Genomic DNA, 20,418 nt, shown 5'->3' on the forward strand with positions numbered 1-20,418 from the left:
CTTTACTATTCTTGACGTTCTTCTTTACGAATTTTATTCGGAGTATACTATATTTGCCGAAACAAAAGCAACCATAAAGAAATTTCCTTATTTTATTTAATTTACTCTTTCCTTTCAAATTGATGGACCAATTAAGTAAAAAGAAAAGCCTGCACACTTTGTCAAGCAAAGTGAAGTGGATTCCATGGAAGGGAAAGATCATATGATTCGCTTCAAAAGCTTCTGCGGAGGCTGCCTCACTGCTTCTGAAACGTCCTTTCTTTTGGGCATGATAAGGAAGCATGTAATTCACTCATAACCCTAGTTGTAGTTTTCTCTAACTTCCTGCTGGAGTTGCCTTTCAGTTGTGTTCATCTCTTTTTGAATTTCAAAACAAGAACAACAGTAGGCAAAGGTGAAGATCCGGCAATCAGAATCCGACCTTGGAACTGCCTACTTTTGTGTCGTTGTTTGGCAACATGATTTCGTTGAGATCATCGCTAATGATCGAGGTAACAAAATTACACCGTCCTGTGTCGCCTTCACCATTCAGAGCACTTAATCAAAGATGTAGCCAAGAACTAGGTGCCGATGAATGCAATTAACACCGACTTCGATGCAAAGCTTATGACTTGTCGGAGGTTTTCAAATTCCTTGGTCCAAAGTGACATTAAGCTATGGCCCTTTGAGGTCATCGCTGGGCCTGGTGACAGGTCGAAATTGGAATGTCTTGCAAGAAACCCTTGGCGATTCATCATGGAATAGAAATCTGGGTTATTGAAATCGGAACCCCTAGGAGTTGGATTTCTTGATGAGCTCAAGCTGTAGATCTCAGCTCCGGTGAGATTCGACAGCTTCGGCGTCAATACTAGTGACCGCCTCAACGCATTCGATTTCCTAACGGAGACATGAAGCTAGCTTTCCATCGTCGCTGATCTTCGCCTCTGTTTTCAGGAAATCACGGCCATCTAAAGACATGATGTCGGAATCAACCTTGAAAGAGACGCTTGATGCGGCTATATCAGGAAACTGTTCCATTATGAGCATCTTCGCACCATGGTACTTGAAGAGAAAAACAGAAGAGTGTATCAGATGATACACTCCAACACCACCACCTTAACCATTAAAGTGCTTGAATATTAACTGTACATGGCGATGAGGAGAGGAACTCCCATGATCAAAGTGTTTGGGAGAGTAGAGAGTGAGAAGATTGTAATCATCCACTTGAGGCTACCTGCTCTGGTGAAGAACGCCGTCGTAACAGTCGCTGCCTACTTCAATGATTCTTAGCGTCAGGCCACCAAAGATGCCAGAGTTATCGCAGGATCTCCTTATTGCTTCAACCAATCCTAGTGGATTCTTCACAATGGCTTCTTTTAATATTTGCACCATTGAATCCAACCCATCTTGGGTCAAGAGACAAGATGCGTCAGCTTCCCTTTCAAGTCCATCTCTAGCGCCAAAGTTACTTTATCCTTAAGGTTCAGGCTAAGCCGATTCTGAACAGGCTTAGAATATTGCATTATTGAATCCAAGCCAAATCCACACGGACAACTGACCCCACAACTGGATGCCTACGCATGTATGCCATCTACAGTATGGCTCGTGTCAATGGTGTTCATGTGCTGCTCCTAACGGCTCAGCCCAAATCTGGGTCAGCTTCACGGTACGTCGTTGCGATGTTTTCCTTCCAGCACAGGCCATGGCAAACGAATCATTCTCAGCCTGATCAGTTGAGCAGAGGAGGTTCTCGGTAATTGCATGAGATGGGAAGCTTATATGTAGGAGTGATATTCGTGTTGTTCGAGATGGGGGTGTTTAGATTGGCCGAGGTTATTGATCAGAACCCATAGGCCATTTGATCCCATCTTGGCAACGCTTCAATTTTCTTAACATTCAGACGAAATCCAAGTAGATATCATGTTAGATTTGATCGACCATATCAAATGTCTGATCGATCAGTACCATGGACTGCCCACTTCCAATGGCCGGCATATCCTACATTAGTGTGCACTTAGAGAAGGTTGCTCTTGCCATCAAGATATATTATGTGCTTGAAGCATTATCCAACCCGAACTCTCTATAGAGGGAAGATTCAATTGGACTTTATTTTTCTTCGTGCTTTTTTCTCATCTACAACGGAACCTTGATTATGGCCGGCGATGCTACAATACCTAGAAGGTGCGAGCCGCCGGGATAGATGTTGCACCTACCATATCAGAGCAAGTTATGACAAGATAAGACCAATTCTATGATCTCCATCATTGTTTTCTCAGATCTAAATATCATTGTTCGCTCTTTTCTACAAGTTCGTGACTTTTGAAGAGTGCCATACGGCGGAACAACCTGTCCTTCTTAAGAAAGCTCCAATTACATGAGCATCATCACTTAAACTTGCCGTAGTACTTCTGGTAGTAGCCACCACGGAAAAGCTCTTCTTATTGCAACAAGTACATGAGAACAACTTCAACATGCCGACCTGATTGATATCAAGGAGCTGTCACCATAAGTGTCACCACTCCTATACTCACAGAGGAACAACTTCTTATTCGCAACAGATCGGCAGCAGTTCTCTCTAGATAGTTCCTCTGTTCAACAGCATATCTTTTTGCACAATTAGCAATGTTGAAGAAAAACATCTGAAGATTATCTAATGCCAAGATTGGTTCCTCTTATATATCGCTTGCAAAATCTACAACGATGTTGAAGAACAAAAATGGCAGTCCTATAAAACTTCAACAAATTGGCTTATTAATCTCATCGTAGCCCACCTAATTCATCGCTCTTCAAAGCTTAGCAGAGAGCGAATCCGTTCAAACGCTTTAGATATGGGGCTTTGCTTCAAGAAGAAATGGTTCAGAATTTGAAGAGGCTTCATTCCTTTTTGTTGCGTATCGATATCGCTCGCAAAGATTCTTCTATTGCTCAAATCATCAGCTTATATCTTTTTGGGCTTCCTTGACTCACAAACTCACACCTAGAGCACGGTAATGATATATTAAAGTGGCAACAACAGTTGTGGGGCCTCCCCATTCCCAAATAAAATATGGCATCTATTTTTCTCTATGGATTTCCCTGAAGATTCTCCCTTTTGTCCATTCGAGACAAAGAGGCAAGATGAGATCAATATTTGAAGCCCATCGTCACTTGGTGGGTAAGGCCTAGCACTTTCTAATGGGCTTCTGTATACAATAACAAAACGCATGAACAAGGCTTTGGTGATTAAATAAAAACACATGAGACTTGTGATTTGCGATAATGAGAAGCTCTATTGGCTTCTGGTTCACGATCTTGCTTCTTTGACTATTGGTTCGTCTTCGACACCAGCGATTCTTGGGAACTAGGACTGAAAGGAGGAATTATCTAAAATGGCCAAAAAACCAATTTTGATGATCGGCACATCTCTTGAATTAGAAGCCAATGCATGACAGATTTTTCAAAAGAGAAAAAATTACCTCTCAATACTTAATTTACTTCTGTGTTGTGTTTATGGGTGCGCCTATATCAGAAATTGCAGAATATAAGATTCGGTTGGAATCGAGATGAATTGATACTGGGTGATTACATCACGGATCAATTCGAACTCTAACTCCAGATTTTCCGCCCAGACTCCTCGAATCGCGATAGATTGTGGTTTCGAGGCAGGTATGATTGTCGATCTTTGAATTGATTTTCTCACATTGCTCTACTTTTTCTCTCAGGTTCATATTTATCTATATGATCGTTACTATTCTTCTAATGGTGCATGATTGGGATTATTCACCATATAAAACCTAGAGTTGAATGTGGAATATCAAGCAATATTACTCTTAAGTCAGCTAGCATTGGAATTCAGCAGCAACAATATATTTAGCTTCAACAACAAAAGCCTTATATACAATATTTTCAAAGCCTTTGAGTTCATGGATAGAAAAATATCATCAAAATTACAAGTATGGAAGCTCAAGATATAATTGACCATACATGATCGAGAGAAAGGAGTTTTACATACAAGCAAAAGTTCTTAGCTGGATGAAGCATAATAGCTCAAAAAAATACTTGACCTATCATGCTCGGGGGAGTAAAGAGAGATAAACATCTCACATCTCGACCTCCTCGTACACAGAGCTTAAAATGCTTGAAAAGTGACAAGCAGTCATGCTAGACGAAAGAGGTGAGGTCTAGATATACAAGTCTAAAAGACTACTATACTAAAAACCTATGAGTCGACCACAATCATTCTACTCGACCAACATTGAAAGGACGCTGCTCGACTAGATCAATAACTCTACTTGACCAGCATTGGGAAGAAAAAGACCTAAGTTCCTTAGGCATCAAAAGGTGTAAGACCTAAGGGCTTCCAAAAAAGGTGTAAGACCTAAGATACTTTAGGCTTCTGAAAATAGAAAAGGTGTAAAACCTAAGGGTTTCCAGAAAAAGGTGTAAGACCTAAGGGCTTCCAGAAAAGGTGTAAGACCTAAGGGCTTCCAAAAAAGGTGTAAGACCTAAGATACTTTAGGCTTCCGAAAATAGAAAAGGTGTAAGACCTAAGGGCTTCTAGAAAAGGTGTAAGACCTTAGGGCTTCCAAAAGAGGTGAAAGACCTAAGATTTATTCTTAGGCAAAAAAGACCTAAGTCTCTTAGGCGGATAAGACCTAAGATTCTTAGGAAAAAAAGACCTAGGCACAAAGACCTAATGCATTTGGCAAAAAGTCCCAAGATTTATTCTTCGGCAGAAAGACCTAAGATACTTAGGCAGAAAGGACCTAATATAATTAGGCGGAAAAGACCTGAGATTCTTAGGAAGGCCCTAAGAATCTTAGGTAGAAAAGACCTAAGATACTTAGGTAGAAAAGACCTAAGCTTCTTAGGCAAAAAAGACCTAAAATTCCTTAGGCACGAAAACTTCGAAGATTTTTCATCATACTCAAAGTTATCATGCCCGGGGGGTAGTGGGTTATGACCGAGCAATTGTTGACGACCAATTACTTGGACTTATGATCGAACAAACCTTATCGAATAGCATGTCTTGAATGATGAACATAATAAACAACGAACACTGAAAATTACTTCACATGTTTGGAATCAACAAAGACAAAGGTCGGATTCTTCACAAAGCCAACCAGCATACACGAATTGTGCAGTGCCGACCATATACACCATTATTTGAAATCTCTATCCTGATCAAATTCACTTGTGATGAACAATCACAACATATGACCGAACAAAGGTACTTATTTACTTTAATTCACATTGTGTTTGGGGAAGAACCAAACACAAAGATCTACTTACTTCAACTAATGTCGTTTTCGGGGAATAACCAAACACAAGGTCTAAGACTTAAGGGCTTCCAGAACAAGGTGTAACACCTAAGGGCTTCCAGAACAAGGTGTAAGGCCTAAGGGCTTCCAAAAAAGGTGTAAGACCTAAGATACTTTAGGCTTCCGAAAATAAAAAAGGTGTAACACCTAAGATACTTAGGCTTCCGGAAATAAAAAAGGTATAAGACCTAAATTTAGGCTTCGAGCACCGTAGTGTGCAAATAAATCACGAACACTGTAGTGTGTAAATATGACAAGTTACCATGCTCGGAGGAAGTGGTCGAACATATATCTGTATATACCGAGTAGGTAACCATGGCAAGTGGCAAAATCTTCTACCAAAGAGGAGGACGATCAATGATAATTCAATAAACAAAGAGACAATGAAGAAGACTAAAGGGTTTATGAAAGGATTAGCATAATGCTTGTCCAATACAGGGTCAACCAAACAACTTCAAATGTAAGCTCAAGAGCTCGACCAGGTTGGTGATTCTTCTCGACCACAACCAGTTCGACCAGATCAATGGTTTGAGCACTCTGAAAATTCAGACGCATTTCGACTAGAACACTGGCTTAAATGGAGAAATGAAAAGGCAGAGAAGAAGAAATGAAGGAGGTACCTATTCAGACCAATCAAGGTAAACTTTTGTTACCTGTCAACTACCTAGAAGGATAAGTCAAGTAAATAACTCTTCCGAGAGTTACTTTCCTAACAAAACTCTTATTAGAGTTATATTCAGAGTCTAACTCTGATATCTAAAGCTATATAAGCATGTCAGGCAGGCTTTATGTAGTAAGTATTCTTATTCAGTGTGATCAATTACTTGAATTCTCTCTTGAGTATTGTGATCATCTCATTGGTACTGACTTGCTTGTCGGAGACGTACCTCGACCACACCAGGTCAAGCACGTGTTATGCAGGAACGTGACAGGGAAGGACAAGCATGATTTCGTATCAACAATATTTTCCTAAAAAAGCATGTTTTTCAAACACTAATCATCAAACCACTTTTTTCATCGGCTCATTCTTGTAGAGCAAAAGAATGAACCATTTTAGCAAACATCTATCACCCGTTCTTCTGTTCTTTCATAACAGAAGAATACCATAATTGTTGTTGGGAAATATTACTTAATGCATCCTTTTAGTCCGGCCAGCTGGTTCTCCATGCGATGTGGATGTGATTCTAGCACAGTGGTGGCAGCCTCCTTTGTAGAGGCAGTAAGTCCAAGAAGGTCATGGGTTTGTACTTTTGCCACTACTTATGCCACTTGGGCTTGTTGGGCCCCGATCATCATGACCAGTCAACAATGGCCCAAAAAAAAAGTTCCCCATGCCATGAGCAGTAGTTCAGAACTTTTCATGTGGTCCTTGACAAGACTAGTTGATGATTTGCCTAGAAACTGTGTTCAGACAATGAAAGAGAAAACGGGCTGATAAATTAACCAATTACTATGATTAGATTCGGTTTGGGTGCACCACTATCTATATTTGAATCCGGTAAGCAAAACCAATATCCAACTCAGACCCAATATCTACCGATATTTATAGAAAATACCTGAATTTGAATCCAAACTTTATCGGATATTCAATAATTATCTAATCTAATAAACTATTTGATTACTGATTGTCGATTGTTTTTTTTTTCCGATTTTTTTCCGATTACCGGTTTCCAAATTCGATTATCAGCCTTTTTAGAGAAAGAAAATGTTTAATCTAAAGGTTTTTCCATAGTTTAGGTAAATTCAACCTATTAATTGATTTACCCGTTCAAACCTTAGTGAGTGTCAAAATGCCACTTGGTGAAATACTATTTAAAATTTAAACATACAATATTCTTTCTTTAAAAAGAAATATAGTTGGACAAAATTTTAACTAGGTATTATATGATTCTATAATCAGTTAATCGTCTTCCATTAAAAAAATAATAGCAATTATTTGAATCCGGATTCGGTTGCTTAACGGATTGATAGTGATATTCTATGGTAAGGAAAATTTGAATTCGAACACCTTTAGAGGAATACGAATGCGAATTTGGAAACGGATTTCAACTACGCGTTTACATGTCTACCTAACACTGATATTCATGCTCTTATCTTCTTTTCTTGTTCACTAATTGACTACGTTCTTCGAATAGTCGAATAGTAAAGAACTGATCTGAGACTCATTGATGGTCCCAACCATAGTGAGTAAGTTTGGGGACAATTACATACTACAATTAACTAGTTCATAGGGCAGGTAGTATGTTTCCAACAATTCGGCTCAATAAGTCATGTACCGTAATTGTACTTTACGTATTTAATACTTGTTTTAATACAATTGATTTAACTATTAGGGGAGCAAAAATATAGGAAAGAAGAAGAGGTTAGTCTTTGCAAAAAAATTAATAGTGAATGCCAATGATGGGTTAGTAAAGCGGTTAAAGGCCCAACCTCCCTAGGGGAGATATTGGGTTTGCACCCATTCGGCAGCATTAATTATGTAAAAGCTCCCTTGAGGATATAATCGTGGTGCGCGCATGCTGGCCCGGATGAACCTCATATCCGAAAGAAAATCAATAGTGAATTGATTTTGATTTTTTGCAATTAAATTCAGAGTTTTTATGCCTCCATAAACAAAAACTTTTCATACAGAAAAAAAAAAATTAAACCAAAAATCTAACTTAGAGACCATTTTTTGTTTTGGATCTTCACATCTAAGATAAATAAGGCATATATATATTTATCATGTTATTCGTCAAATCCACAAACATAGTTCGAAAATACAAGAGAAATGTAAAAATCATTTGTACATGATGTATTATGTTTCTCTCTTTTCTACTATCAAACAATTCCAATATTTTTTAATACTTTGATGGTTCATTGTTGGAATGTTCTTTGTCTTTTTGCATATCCTCAGAAAAATAAACTTGTTGCTCCATTACAATCAATCAAGCGAATGACTAAACCATGAATGTTGTATTCTTTTAGTGACCCTCCATGTTTTTGGTAACACCATTACTCCAAGGCCATCACCAACATTATGAGTAGATTTAAAGCATCAAAGAGTTAGAAGAAAATCTTGTTTTGCGTGGCCTTTTTAACTCCTCGTTTTTTCAACTTAGGACATCCTTTGAAAAATGAACTAAGTAATTTACAGATGGAATAAATTCCCCAACAAAGTGACGGTTGGCATTAAAAAGTTACGAGTCTTGTGGCTTTTGAATGAAAACAAAACATGGAGAGAAAAAGGAAAACAATGGAAATGAGGATTTTGTACATACATAAAAGGATTAGGGATTTTTCATTTTTAAATAAAGCAAAAAATTAATTACTATGTTAATTAATACGTCAATCAAAACGAAATTAGTAAGGAAATCAATAAGGGCTAGTTTTGAAGTTGGGTACGGCAACAAGTGTATATGCTTTAAATACGGAAAAGTTAATTTTTTAAATATAAGGTCGGATACATGTATTAATAAGCAAATTTAGTAACTATGAGCTTAGCCCTTCTACAATAGTTGTTGTTCGAGATCTAAACTGAGTCATTAGAGAGGCCCCAACCAAGAGTTAGTTCATGTTCATTGTTTCTATATAATGGTTTGGTTCCTTGCTTTGCATAGATACAGATTCAGCATTAGATCACACCAATAAGATCTTAACAACAACCCAGACATAAGGGTGTCAATTGGTATGGTTTCTGTACGGTACCAACTTTGAATATCGAAAACCAAAATCGTTCTATACTGAATTTAAATGGTATGGTATGGTTTCGGTATTTACAAAAAAGGTTCAATTTGGTTTTGGTATTAAATCGGTACGGGAAAACGGTTTAAACACGGTATCTAGTGCGGTACAATTTTAGTACGAACGAACCCATGCCACTTTTGTTATTAGTTCATTAAGATCCTAATGAAATTGCGATCAAACAATCGACAGAATATGATATTAACAAAGACAAAACAAGTAAATTTAAGAAGAAGAGTGAAAGACGAAACGAAAAACTAAAACAAGGAATTAGGGATAGGGTAAAGGTAAAGTGTTTCAATTGTAAAATTAGATTTATATTCCTTAAATTGGTACGGTACCAATTCGGTTTGGTTTCGGTACATACCGACAGTATGAGTACCTAAAACCGGAACCGTACCGAAGAAATTCGGTTTCGGTACATACTCATTCCACGTATTCCACACACGAACAAATTCTTTATCCATACTCATATCCTTAAGCTTATAAGTCTCAGGCTGTAACTCACGAACAACGAAGTATGAGCCTTCCCATTGTGGTGATAGCTTGTTCCTTCCTCGTGGAGTAGAAATGTCTGCTTGTCGAAGGACTAAGTCACCTTGCCGAGAAGTCCTATTGCATGCTTAGGAATTATAATATTTGTCCACTTTCTTCTGATAAGCCACATTCCAGTAGAATGTTGCTTCTCGAACTTCATCAACGAACTCAAGATTAGCTTCCAGGCCTTCTTCATTCGTTTCTTCATTGTAATATGTAGACCTAAGAGACCATGCCAACACTTCCACCAAAACCAAGGCATTAGTACCATAAGAAAACTTGAAAGGTGTTTCTCTCGTTAATGTTCTTGATGAAGTTCTCAGTAAGCCCATAAAACATGAGGCAATTCTTCTAACCATCGTTGGTTGCTTTCATCCAAGCGTCTCTTGATTCCGTCAAGTGAAGTTCTATTAGTAACCTCAACTTGTCCATTACACTGGGGTAAGCAAGTACTGCTCTTCGACAATCAATGTGATACTTTTGACAAAATTCCTTGAAAGTTGGATTGTCAATTGAGTGCCATTATTTGTCAAGGGTATCTTTGGGAAATTGAATCTATAAATAACCTTGGGCAAAGTAAACTTCTCCATCTACTTCTCTGTGATGGAGGCTACTGGCTCAACTTCCACCCATTTAGTGAAATAATCAATGGCTATAATTAAGAACTTCCTTCCTCCCGAGGCGGGGGAAAATGTCCTAAAATGTCCATTCCCCACCTTGCAAAGGGCACTGGACTTAAAATGGAAACCAAGGGCATTGCTGGAGTTCTCTGCACCATGTTATGCTCTTCTAGCATGATGTTTATTCTTCGAATCATGTTAGATCATCAAGCTGCTCATGGAGATTCACGATCTTAAAATTTAGAATCTATATGTGAACTATTCAATGAGTTAGAGTTCATCACACAACCAAACTCATTGCAGCTGAATAAGAAATTAGTACTCATACTTTGATTAGAAGGAAATTAAACCCTAGGTCAGGGTCAAGGTCAATCAACACTTAAAAACAAATTAAGAAAAATATGATAGGTTTGTGTTTGAGTCAATGTTTCTTTCAATAAATAGAATGTGGTTTTTCTTTTTAGGTCAAAGGCTTAGGCTTATGTCTACAGGCAAGGATTAGGTTTTATGCAGATGCAACAAACCTGACCCATTGACACTGCTTTTAACCGATTTGTTAACTCACTCAATTTTAAGCCACTTAAAATACATTGTTCAAGATGTAGTGGCAGATAACTAGCCTGATTACTCTGTGGTCAGCATTGCTTATCTCCCCATTAGGGAGTGTATGAAGAACCTCCCCGTCGGGGAAGGTATGAAGAACCTTGCCCCTCATGGAAGGTATGAAGAATCTCCCCCTGCGGCGAAGGTATGAAGAATCTCTCCTTTGGGGTAGGTATGAAGAATCTCCCCCGTCGACAAAGGTACGAATAGCCTCCCCCTCAAGGAAGGTACGAAGAACCCCTAACTGGGTAAGCATGAAGGATCCCCATTGCAATTAATGTGAAGAACACCCTATCGAGAAGGACCCGGTTCTGGGAGCAAGTACTCCAAATATGGAGAACCACGTTCAAAGAAGTCTTCAAAGAAAGATTAAGTCAAAGGGACCAGTTATGGAAGTAACCGCCCCATATGCCCATAGCAGTATGAGGGAGTGACTTTTGGAGTAATGGCTCCATTAGAGTCCATCAAGGGAATTGCCAAGCAAAGGGAATGTGCTTTCTAGGGAAACCCACACCACTCTTCAATGAGTGGGAAAAATCCACGAAGTAACGTAACCTCTATATAAACTCAATTCAAGAGACTTGCAAGGTATAAAGAACTATCTACTAATATTGCTTATGCTTTGAGAAATCCTCTCAAAGACTTCTTCCCCGACCTACACTAGGTCAAGGCTACTCTAACTTTCATTGTGAATTTAGGTATATCACCTACTTGGGTAACATTGAAGAAGCTCCTAAGAAGTCGTCCAACTACTTGGGTGGCTCGAAGAAGGTGTGGACGCAAAAGATTGTCATCTCTATTAGAAGCTAACAAAGAGCCATGTTGAGACAAAGAACAACCAATTGAATAGCTCAAAATACCAATCAAGCTACTAATCAAATGGGATGAAGGGAGACCGTAAACGAACGCAATCAAGAATGTGTTTGAAAGAGCATGTCCCCGTTTCTCTAGATCCGCAAAACCGAAACCAATAGCGAAATTAAGAGGGGGTTGCAGAGAACCCCTCAAGGACTATACCAATTCCATTTGGAGAAGGAGGTTCGAATCAACCATCAGTACCAGCAACAACATTTGATCTACAAAATATGTGAAGAGAAATGCAACAAAAAATGTTAGAGCTCCAAGGAGTGGTGAGAGGTTTGGCTCATCAGATCAATGTGCCACCAGGACCCCCTTAGAGTACCCGTGAGGGAAGATTACGAGAGGCAATTTGACGTGTACCAGACAAACGACATTTGGAGAATGATGTTCAAGAAGGGCAGGACCAACAAAGTAGGTCCAGGCAGCCAAATGAACTTGATCAAGAAAGGAACCAAGGTGTTCAAATCCAAGGACAATGTTCTTAGGGTAACCAGGCTCAAGAGAGCATATTTAATCACTTATCTAAGATCAAGCAAACTCAATATTTTCCAAGAAGGTTCGAGAACAAGAAGGAAAAAGTCGTGGAGAAGGCCAAGGTGTGGTAGGGTCCAAAAACCCAAGGGGGTCGGCCAACAGAGCCAATCTTCACCCTACCACTTTCTCATTAATCAAATTGGGAGAGTATTCAATCACCTCTAGGAAGACATCGTGATGAAGATGGGCTAGGAAGATGGATGGATGAGTTAGAGAAGAAGCTTGAATATTGGGATCATGATGACGACTATGATGTTGTTGATCGAGAAACCTTCTCTGAAGAAGTTATGAGAGTGCCACTTCCACCCAACCTCATTATGTTAGCACTCATTCCTTTTGAGGGTAAGTCCAATCCTCAAGAACACATTAACGACAATAATTGGGAGAGAGGAGAAATGTTGTGCCGAACCTTCCCAACCTCCATCAGGGGCCCAGTGATAAAGTAGTTCACTAGCCTAAAGCCAGGGTGTATTCAAAATTTTAGAGAACTCAAGAGGAAGTTCATTGCTCAGTTGGAAATAGCATTGGGAGCAAGAAGACAACTGATCGCTTCTTCACCATCATACAAGGATGGAATGAGTCCATCCAAGATTACCTCTTGAGATTTGACAAAGTAACGATCGAGATTGAAGAACTAGATGACAAAGTGGCATACAATGCATTATGGGCTGGAATTACACACCCTCGTTTTCTAGAATCTTTACTCCGAGACAAACCTAAGACTTATGCAACCGTACTCAAAAGGTGTCAAGAATATGCCACGGTCTCAGAGGTTATTGAAGCTCGGCGAGAGATCACCAAGGGAAGTGAAGATACCTTCAGTCTCTTAAAAACCAAGAGATCAAAGATTCTAATCCAAATCCAAGACAAGAACCACTTGAAGTGGTTGGGCAATAGCCAGAGGAGGGGAATATGACTTGAGTATTTTTGTTTCCAAAAAGACAATGGGTCACCACACAGACAATTGTAGGATCCTCAAGGTAGAGATTGAGAAGCTCATCCAAGAAGGCCAACTTGAGAAGTATGTACAAAGAACGGAAAAATACCCGGGAGAAGTCCCTGGCCAAAAAGAGGTAGACATCAAGAAGCCCAGATCGGGCTCTAATGTAATTATTCTATCTTAGTTTCAATGAAATATCATTTTTTGCCGACTATAATACTTTTGTCTTTTAACACCTCTTAACGAGGATATTGCAAGAAGAATTGAGCCAAGAAGCTCAACCCAAGCACCACTTTGAGAGGTCCTTTGCGCTTATTTGTGAGGACAAGAAGGCTTGAGCCGGGAGCTCAGACCAACTACCCCTTTACAAGGACCTTTGCGCCTCTTTGCAAGGACAAGAAGGCTTGAGCCAAGAAGCTCAGCTCGTGCACCTCTTTAAGAGGACCTTTATGCCTCTTTGCGAGGAGAAGAAGGCTTAATCCGAGAGCTCATTGCACAAGGGTTTAGTTTTGTAAATTTGTAAAGTATTAACATGTTAAAAAAAAAAAAAATCTTAGTTACCAAATAATCGATCAAATTCCCTATTACCAATACTGACAATCTTAGTTAATTTTTATTTATCTATTTTCAATATTACCTTCACATAGTATGCACTTTTTATTTTTATTTTTATATTTATTTGGGTAAACACATCGTAAGTTTAAAAACTCTACCCATGAAACATATCTCACAAACTCTGTGAGGATCTATGATTAGGAGAGGAAGAAATGTTGTAATTTGCTATTCCCAGGTTGACACTGAGAGGGGGGGTGAATAAGTGTCTTCTTAAATTCTCTTTGATGCGACGCTTCTTTAAGCTCAAGATAAGGTTGGTCAAGATAATCTTGTAGTTATCAATTACACAAGGGAATGTCCACCACACACCACAATGTGGGTGGGTCTACCAGACAGTGCACTACCACTTTGCAATCAAAGCACTCCAATATATACAAAATAAACTAGAAATGCAAAACACCAAATTTACGTGGTTTAGCCAAATTGCTTACATCCACGGAGTAATGCCTTAAATAGAGTTTCGTAATTACTCAATACTTTCCAACTAAAATTTTGATCACTACAATGATCAGAGAGCACACACTCTCAATTAATTCAAAACATGGAGCACCCATTCCAGTATTAACTCTTACACCCACAAAAGTATAAGGCCACAACCTCAAACAAACTAAACCATAACAAGCAACTACTTGAAAGGTGAAACTTTTTAAATTAAGGGAGATTATAATAGATTAGTCACCTTCTTCCTCAACGTTTTCACCAAAATATACACATTCGAGTTGTTCTCCATACCCATCTTCCTTATTGGGTTCTCCTCCTTGTTTTTCTTAGTCTTCACAAGCCAAAAAAACTCAAAAACCCTCCTTTGTTTCACTCGAATTCGGGCTTTTAAAGAGAAAGAATGTTGATGCACAGGAATCGTTGGATTTCATCTTCTAGATGAGTCCCAAAGAGAATCTAATCATACGACCGTTGGATATCCATTTTAAAAAGGCGGGTGAGATCTGGGCCGTCAAATCCTTTAAGTGATGTAAGATTAGAGTACCCTTCACCAAATTATTCAAATGGAATCGTTTTTAATCTTACCTTTAATCTGCGATACATAGGATCATGTTGATCATTATACTTTTTAGTGCACCACATTTTCATGCTGCCGACCAACCAAAAGGCATGCGATGGAATGTTTTCCGTTGTGGACACTTGAAAACCAAGCGCATCAATCTCGACCCTCAAAATTGGATCTTCATCCATGTTCTTCTAATGACCATTAGATTGTATCCTCAATCTTTCAAAATTACACTTTCCTCCTTGAGAAGTAAAACTTATTTCACAAAGACCCCCAAACTCTTAAAAATTATTTTTGAACCCCAGAAATTAGATTAAATCACAGTAGTCAAATTTCATATTATTTCTACAATGCCCAGATTTGCTTCCATATCGCACACTCTCATTAGAAACCTCATAACTTCCTTGTTTGATATCGGAATTGCAATCCGAAAAGTGCGTTGGAGAGAATACTTCATGAACTACGTTTTTTCAGTTTAAGTCGAACCCAGAAAACAACTGTATGATTACTCAAAAATTTATTCAACATGACCCTTGTGCAGTGATCTGTGAAGTCCACTATTCTAAGGAATCTTCGCTTCACCCAAAACACTTAAGGGCCTGTTTGGTTACATGAGTCTGGAGATTTCAAATATCTAGAGATTTCAAATCTATGGAGTTATAATTTATAAAATTAGATGTTTGGTTGTGGAATGAAATATGTGAATTCATCCTAAAAAACTATTTGATCGACGTGATTTTTGTGAATGTGCAAATGTATAGCTTTTTTGAAATCTCTGGATTTCACCTCTTACCCATAAATCTACAGATTCACGTTTTTAGTGTAAAAAGGTGAATCTCTAGATTTCATGAATCTAGAGATTTTTACAACCAAACGGCTATAATTCTCAGATTCATGAATCCAGAGATTTCAAATCTCTGGATTCATGTAACCAAACAGGCTCTAAATCTTCTCAAAAATACTCAAAATTATTGTAATAGTGTTAATCACCCTCTAAAAATATATAAAAAATGCCCAAAGCCTTCTATGAGACCTTCACTTCAGTACAAGTCATGTACTCTTAGAACACACTATATTTTAGTTGTTAACAATGACAACATATGCAATCTCAGCCAATGGAACAACATAATTTTTATGGATTTATTTTAAAATTTAAAATTTCATTTTATGAGTGATTAGGACTTTTCCTAAAAGACACCAAAATGGCCAATAGGTGCCTCTTTTGGAAGTTGAAATTTTAAGGGAGAGACATGTCTTTTGGAGACTCGTAAGTCGTGTCTATTACTCTCCTATATAAAAGTGCATGGGAGGGATTGTTTGTTTTAAGGGAGAGTATTGGTTTAAAACATTTTTTTTCTTTAACCCATGTTGTCAAAACGAATTGGTGAATGTAGCTTTACGGATCCTTTAGTCCATTAGTTACAGAGTGCATCGTCTATGATAGAGGGGTTGATTGATCTTGGGGGTGAAAACACATTTAGAATTCGTGTGCACAATTTGGGGCTTTTAAATACCTTAAAGAAAGTGTCGGTCACCACCGACACGTCTCAACTTCGTCAATTCTTGTTCATGTATAACCAGTCGAATGTGCAACTATGCTTTTGAGAAGGAGATATCGTTTATTGCAACTGAAACAAGATAAGTTGTTATTCCCAGGTTTGACACTGAGGGGATGTCACATCCTCCTAGCCGGTACCCTAACTGGCATACTCGAGAGTGTGATCCACAGCCCGAAGATCAGGTATCGAGTAATCAACCTCCCACATAAACAATAACATAATCATGAACAATAATAATCGATGTGCAAAAAATAAACCATAGATCCAAATAAGGAAAGAATGAATCATATATAAATCAGAGTACTAAATATAATGAGAGTGTCTAAATCAGATAAGTAAAGTGAGGCGAAATCCCACTCTACAACCAGCGGAAAAGTAGTTCTAAATGAGAATAAACAGGATAGAATCTAATCCCAATAGCAGGTACCATAGGTAACTAAATTGTTCTCAATCTTATAGACAATATCCCTATAAGTATAAATCTCATAAATGGCACAAGGGCGCTTCCACTCTATGGTCGGACTAAGCATCGTACGGAGCATAACCACTGCGGGATCTTCCATGTAATTGTCGTAACCGCAATCACCTTCCTGGAGATATGCCTCTTCTCCTTGCGCTTCTTCATACGAGCAAATCATGATATTCAGAACCTGTAGAATAGTCTAACAAACATTGTACAAAGGAATGAGTTTCAAAGAAACTCAGTAAGGCAGTTAAATCCATAATAACATAAATGGCAGGATTACAAAACAAACATAAATGCAATATGGTATGAGACAAACAATGAATGTATGAATCTAATTCTATATATGCTGGTCTCTATTGGCAGACATGCTTTAAGTCATAGCACCGTACTTCTTTAGGAAAGTCTCAATCACTCATCATCAGTTGGTAATGGGTCCGGCATCCCTCGGGACATTCCATGGCTGGGGGTATAGGTCACCACTCTCTCACATCACCATTGGTCTAAGTACCGGCGCATGTCAGGATAAAGCCTAGCCAAATGCAAGTCTTCTACTTAGTTACATCAAGTCAGATCCAGATACGTCCATTCCTCATCCCTGACGATCCTTTCCGGTATCCTTCACACTAGAGTTCTCATAGTCCCTGACTACGGACTCATCAACCCTATTGGTTATCCACATATGGTAAAAGGGGAAGCTCTCACGTACCCTCACGGGTTGGTTACCGGTCTTGAGCGCCCGTGAGCCCAAGTCTATCCATATGCAACCCTACCAATAAATGGCCCCCACAATGTGATTCCTATCCTCTCACAGGTTGGTTACCGGTCTTGAGCGCCCATGAATCCCCATTGCTACCACGGGTCGTTCGGTCTCAATACCCCTCCGATTAGGGTCTAACATAACGGGACATCCTAGCCAAACACTACTAGACAGTCCTAAATATGTCATCCAACAGTTTAGGAAGGTGTCCAGAGGGCATCTCCGGAAACATCCCATAATATTCCCATAGTAGTCCAAGGACAGAAGTGTCAAAAGGACACCTCTCCTTCCCGAACCATACTTAAGCATACACAAGCATCAATTCATAACATCACATATATGGTAACTTCATATATGGAAAGAAATCAATAATTACAATCAACTTGTATATAACTGGTAAGTAAATCATACATGAGTCAGTTCAATATAAATAAGTAATGCTACTGATATCAAGACAGTACCACAGTAGTATAACATTATAAGAATCTAATTAAAGAAATAAATTAACAAGATTCAAATATAGAAACTAAGATATGCAATTTATGTTGTTAAAGAAGTAACCATCCTTACCTTTTATAACTTGCAAAGGAATCCTAAGAAATCAAGTAAGATCTTGACAAACTTGAGAAGAAGGTCCTAAACAAGTGTATACAACATATTAGGAAAGATCCCTAACAGAAAAGATATCAAAACATCCAAAACAGACCAAATCTGGAGTTGCTGTACTCATTGGTCGATTGGATTGGTCTACTGTTCCAGTCTACCAATCAGTCGACCAATGAAGACAGTGGCCTACAAAATCAGAGTTTTAAGAAATAAAATCCGAATTTGGTGGTTCAAAAGGGTACTAAACAAGGGGTAAACTACATTAGTAGTATCCTAACATATAGGGGACCTCAAAACACTAATCGAATCAAGCCTTCAAGATACAAATTAGGAAACAAAAAGTTACCATAATTAGATCAATCATGGTTCTTGAAGAATTCAAGATAGAAATCATAGACAAGAACAATAGGAGAATGAATCATTGATTCAGATAAAGATATCATGGAAGGCACACTTAGATCTTCAAGAAAATAGACCTAAGAGCATAAATCTAAATAAGGAAACAAAACCTACCATAGATGTAACTATCATGATTCATGAAGAAAGCATGGTATGGTAGAAGAGAAACAACTAGAGATTGATAGATCATGGATCATGTAAAGAAAACACAGCAATTGACTACTAACATGATCAGTATAGTAGATCTAAGAAGATCAGAATTTAAATCAAAAGATGAACAAAGACAAGATCATGATTTGATCATGATTCCTTCAAAAGCTTGCAATGATCATGGTTAAGATCATTGCATTAGCCATCAATCCTTAGGAAGATCATGAGAGACAAGTCCAGAGATGTTTGCAACAGAGAATGCAGCATCTCCTCTACTGTCTCAACTCAAAAAGGAAAGAAAAACAGAGATGGAGGAGAAGAAGAGAGTGTAGACATACCTTTGATGCAAGAGGAAGAGTTTTGACGAAGATCCGTCAAGATAAACACCAAGGATGCAAGGGAGATGACTTGCAGAGGTCTTTGGTTCGTTCCAAAGAGTTTGGAGGCAGAAAATACGAAGTAGACTCGAGATTGGACTTAAATAGAGCAAGCAAGACCTAATTGCCAAAGACAGAACCCATTGGTCGAGTGGATTGGTCGACTGGTCCAGTCGACCAATCAGTTCAGCAACTCCTAAACAGGGAATTGAAGACCCAGATCAAATCCAATCCTAAAGGGGTTTTGCACACATATCAAGTGACTTACCTAATAGGTAGAAATGCCTTCAAACCATGATAGAGAGCACTCCAAGTCCATCAACTAATCCGATCTTCATCAAGATTCAGTTTCCATAAATAGAACCTCATCATCAACTCTCATGGATTCAAAGCCAGACTCCAAGTCCTCCACTGGGATGGCCCAAAGCTGACTTCTTACTTTACTTCGGGTCACTGGACCTACAAATAACAAGGTTTCCGGGTCAAGGTTAAGGCTGGGTTTCACAGGGGGTGGGGTGAATCAATGTCTACTAAAATTCTCTTTGATGTGACGCTTCTTTAAGCTCAAGACAAGGTTGGTCAAGATAATCTTGTAGTTACCAATTACACAAGGGCACGTCCACCACACACCACAATGTGGCTGGGTCTACCAGACAGTGCACCACCACTCTACAATCAAAACACTCCAATATATGCAATGGAAAATAAATTAGAAACGCAAGACACCAAATTTACGTGGTTCAGGCAAATTGCCTACATCCATGGGGTAATGCCTTAATAAGAGCTTCATATTTACTCAATACTTTTCAACTAAAATTTTGATCACTACAATGATCAGAGAGCACCCATTCTCAATTAATCCAAAACATGGAGCACTCACTTCAGTATTAACTTTTGCACCCAAAAAAGTGTAAGGCCACAACCTCAAACAACTCAACCCTAACAAGCAACTACTTGAAAGGTGAAACTTTTCAAATTGAAGGAGATTACAATAGATTACTCACTTTTTTCTTCAATGTTTTCACCAAAATATGCATCCAAGCTTGTTCTCCATACCCATATTGCTTCTTGGCTTTTCCTCCTTGTTTTTTTTAGTTTCCACAAGCCAAAAACCCCAAAAGCCTACTTATGTTTCGCTCAAATTCAGACTTTTAAAGAAATAAACGTTAATGCACAGGAACCGTTGGATTTCATCTTCTAGATGGGTCCCAAAGAGAATCTAATCATACAACCGTTGGATATCCAGTTTAAAAAGGCGGGTGAGATCTGGGCTGTCAGATCCTTTAAGTGATGTAAGATTAGAGTACCCTTCACCAGATTATTTCAAATGGAATATGTTCTAATCTTACCTTTAATCTACGATACACAGGATCATGTTGATCATTA

At 38.6% G+C, this 20,418-nt stretch overlaps 1 pseudogene; it reads right to left on the minus strand.

The window, feature by feature from the left end:
• Window positions 1–263: 263 nt before the first annotated feature.
• On the minus strand, window positions 264–1,310 carry LOC149023938 (auxin efflux carrier component 1 pseudogene; annotated as a pseudogene).
• Window positions 1,311–20,418: the final 19,108 nt, after the last annotated feature.

Source organism: Hakea prostrata, chromosome 2, assembly GCF_041222555.1.
Source record: "Hakea prostrata isolate BN-2017 chromosome 2, UWA_Hpros_2, whole genome shotgun sequence".
Taxonomy (NCBI): domain Eukaryota; kingdom Viridiplantae; phylum Streptophyta; class Magnoliopsida; order Proteales; family Proteaceae; genus Hakea; species Hakea prostrata.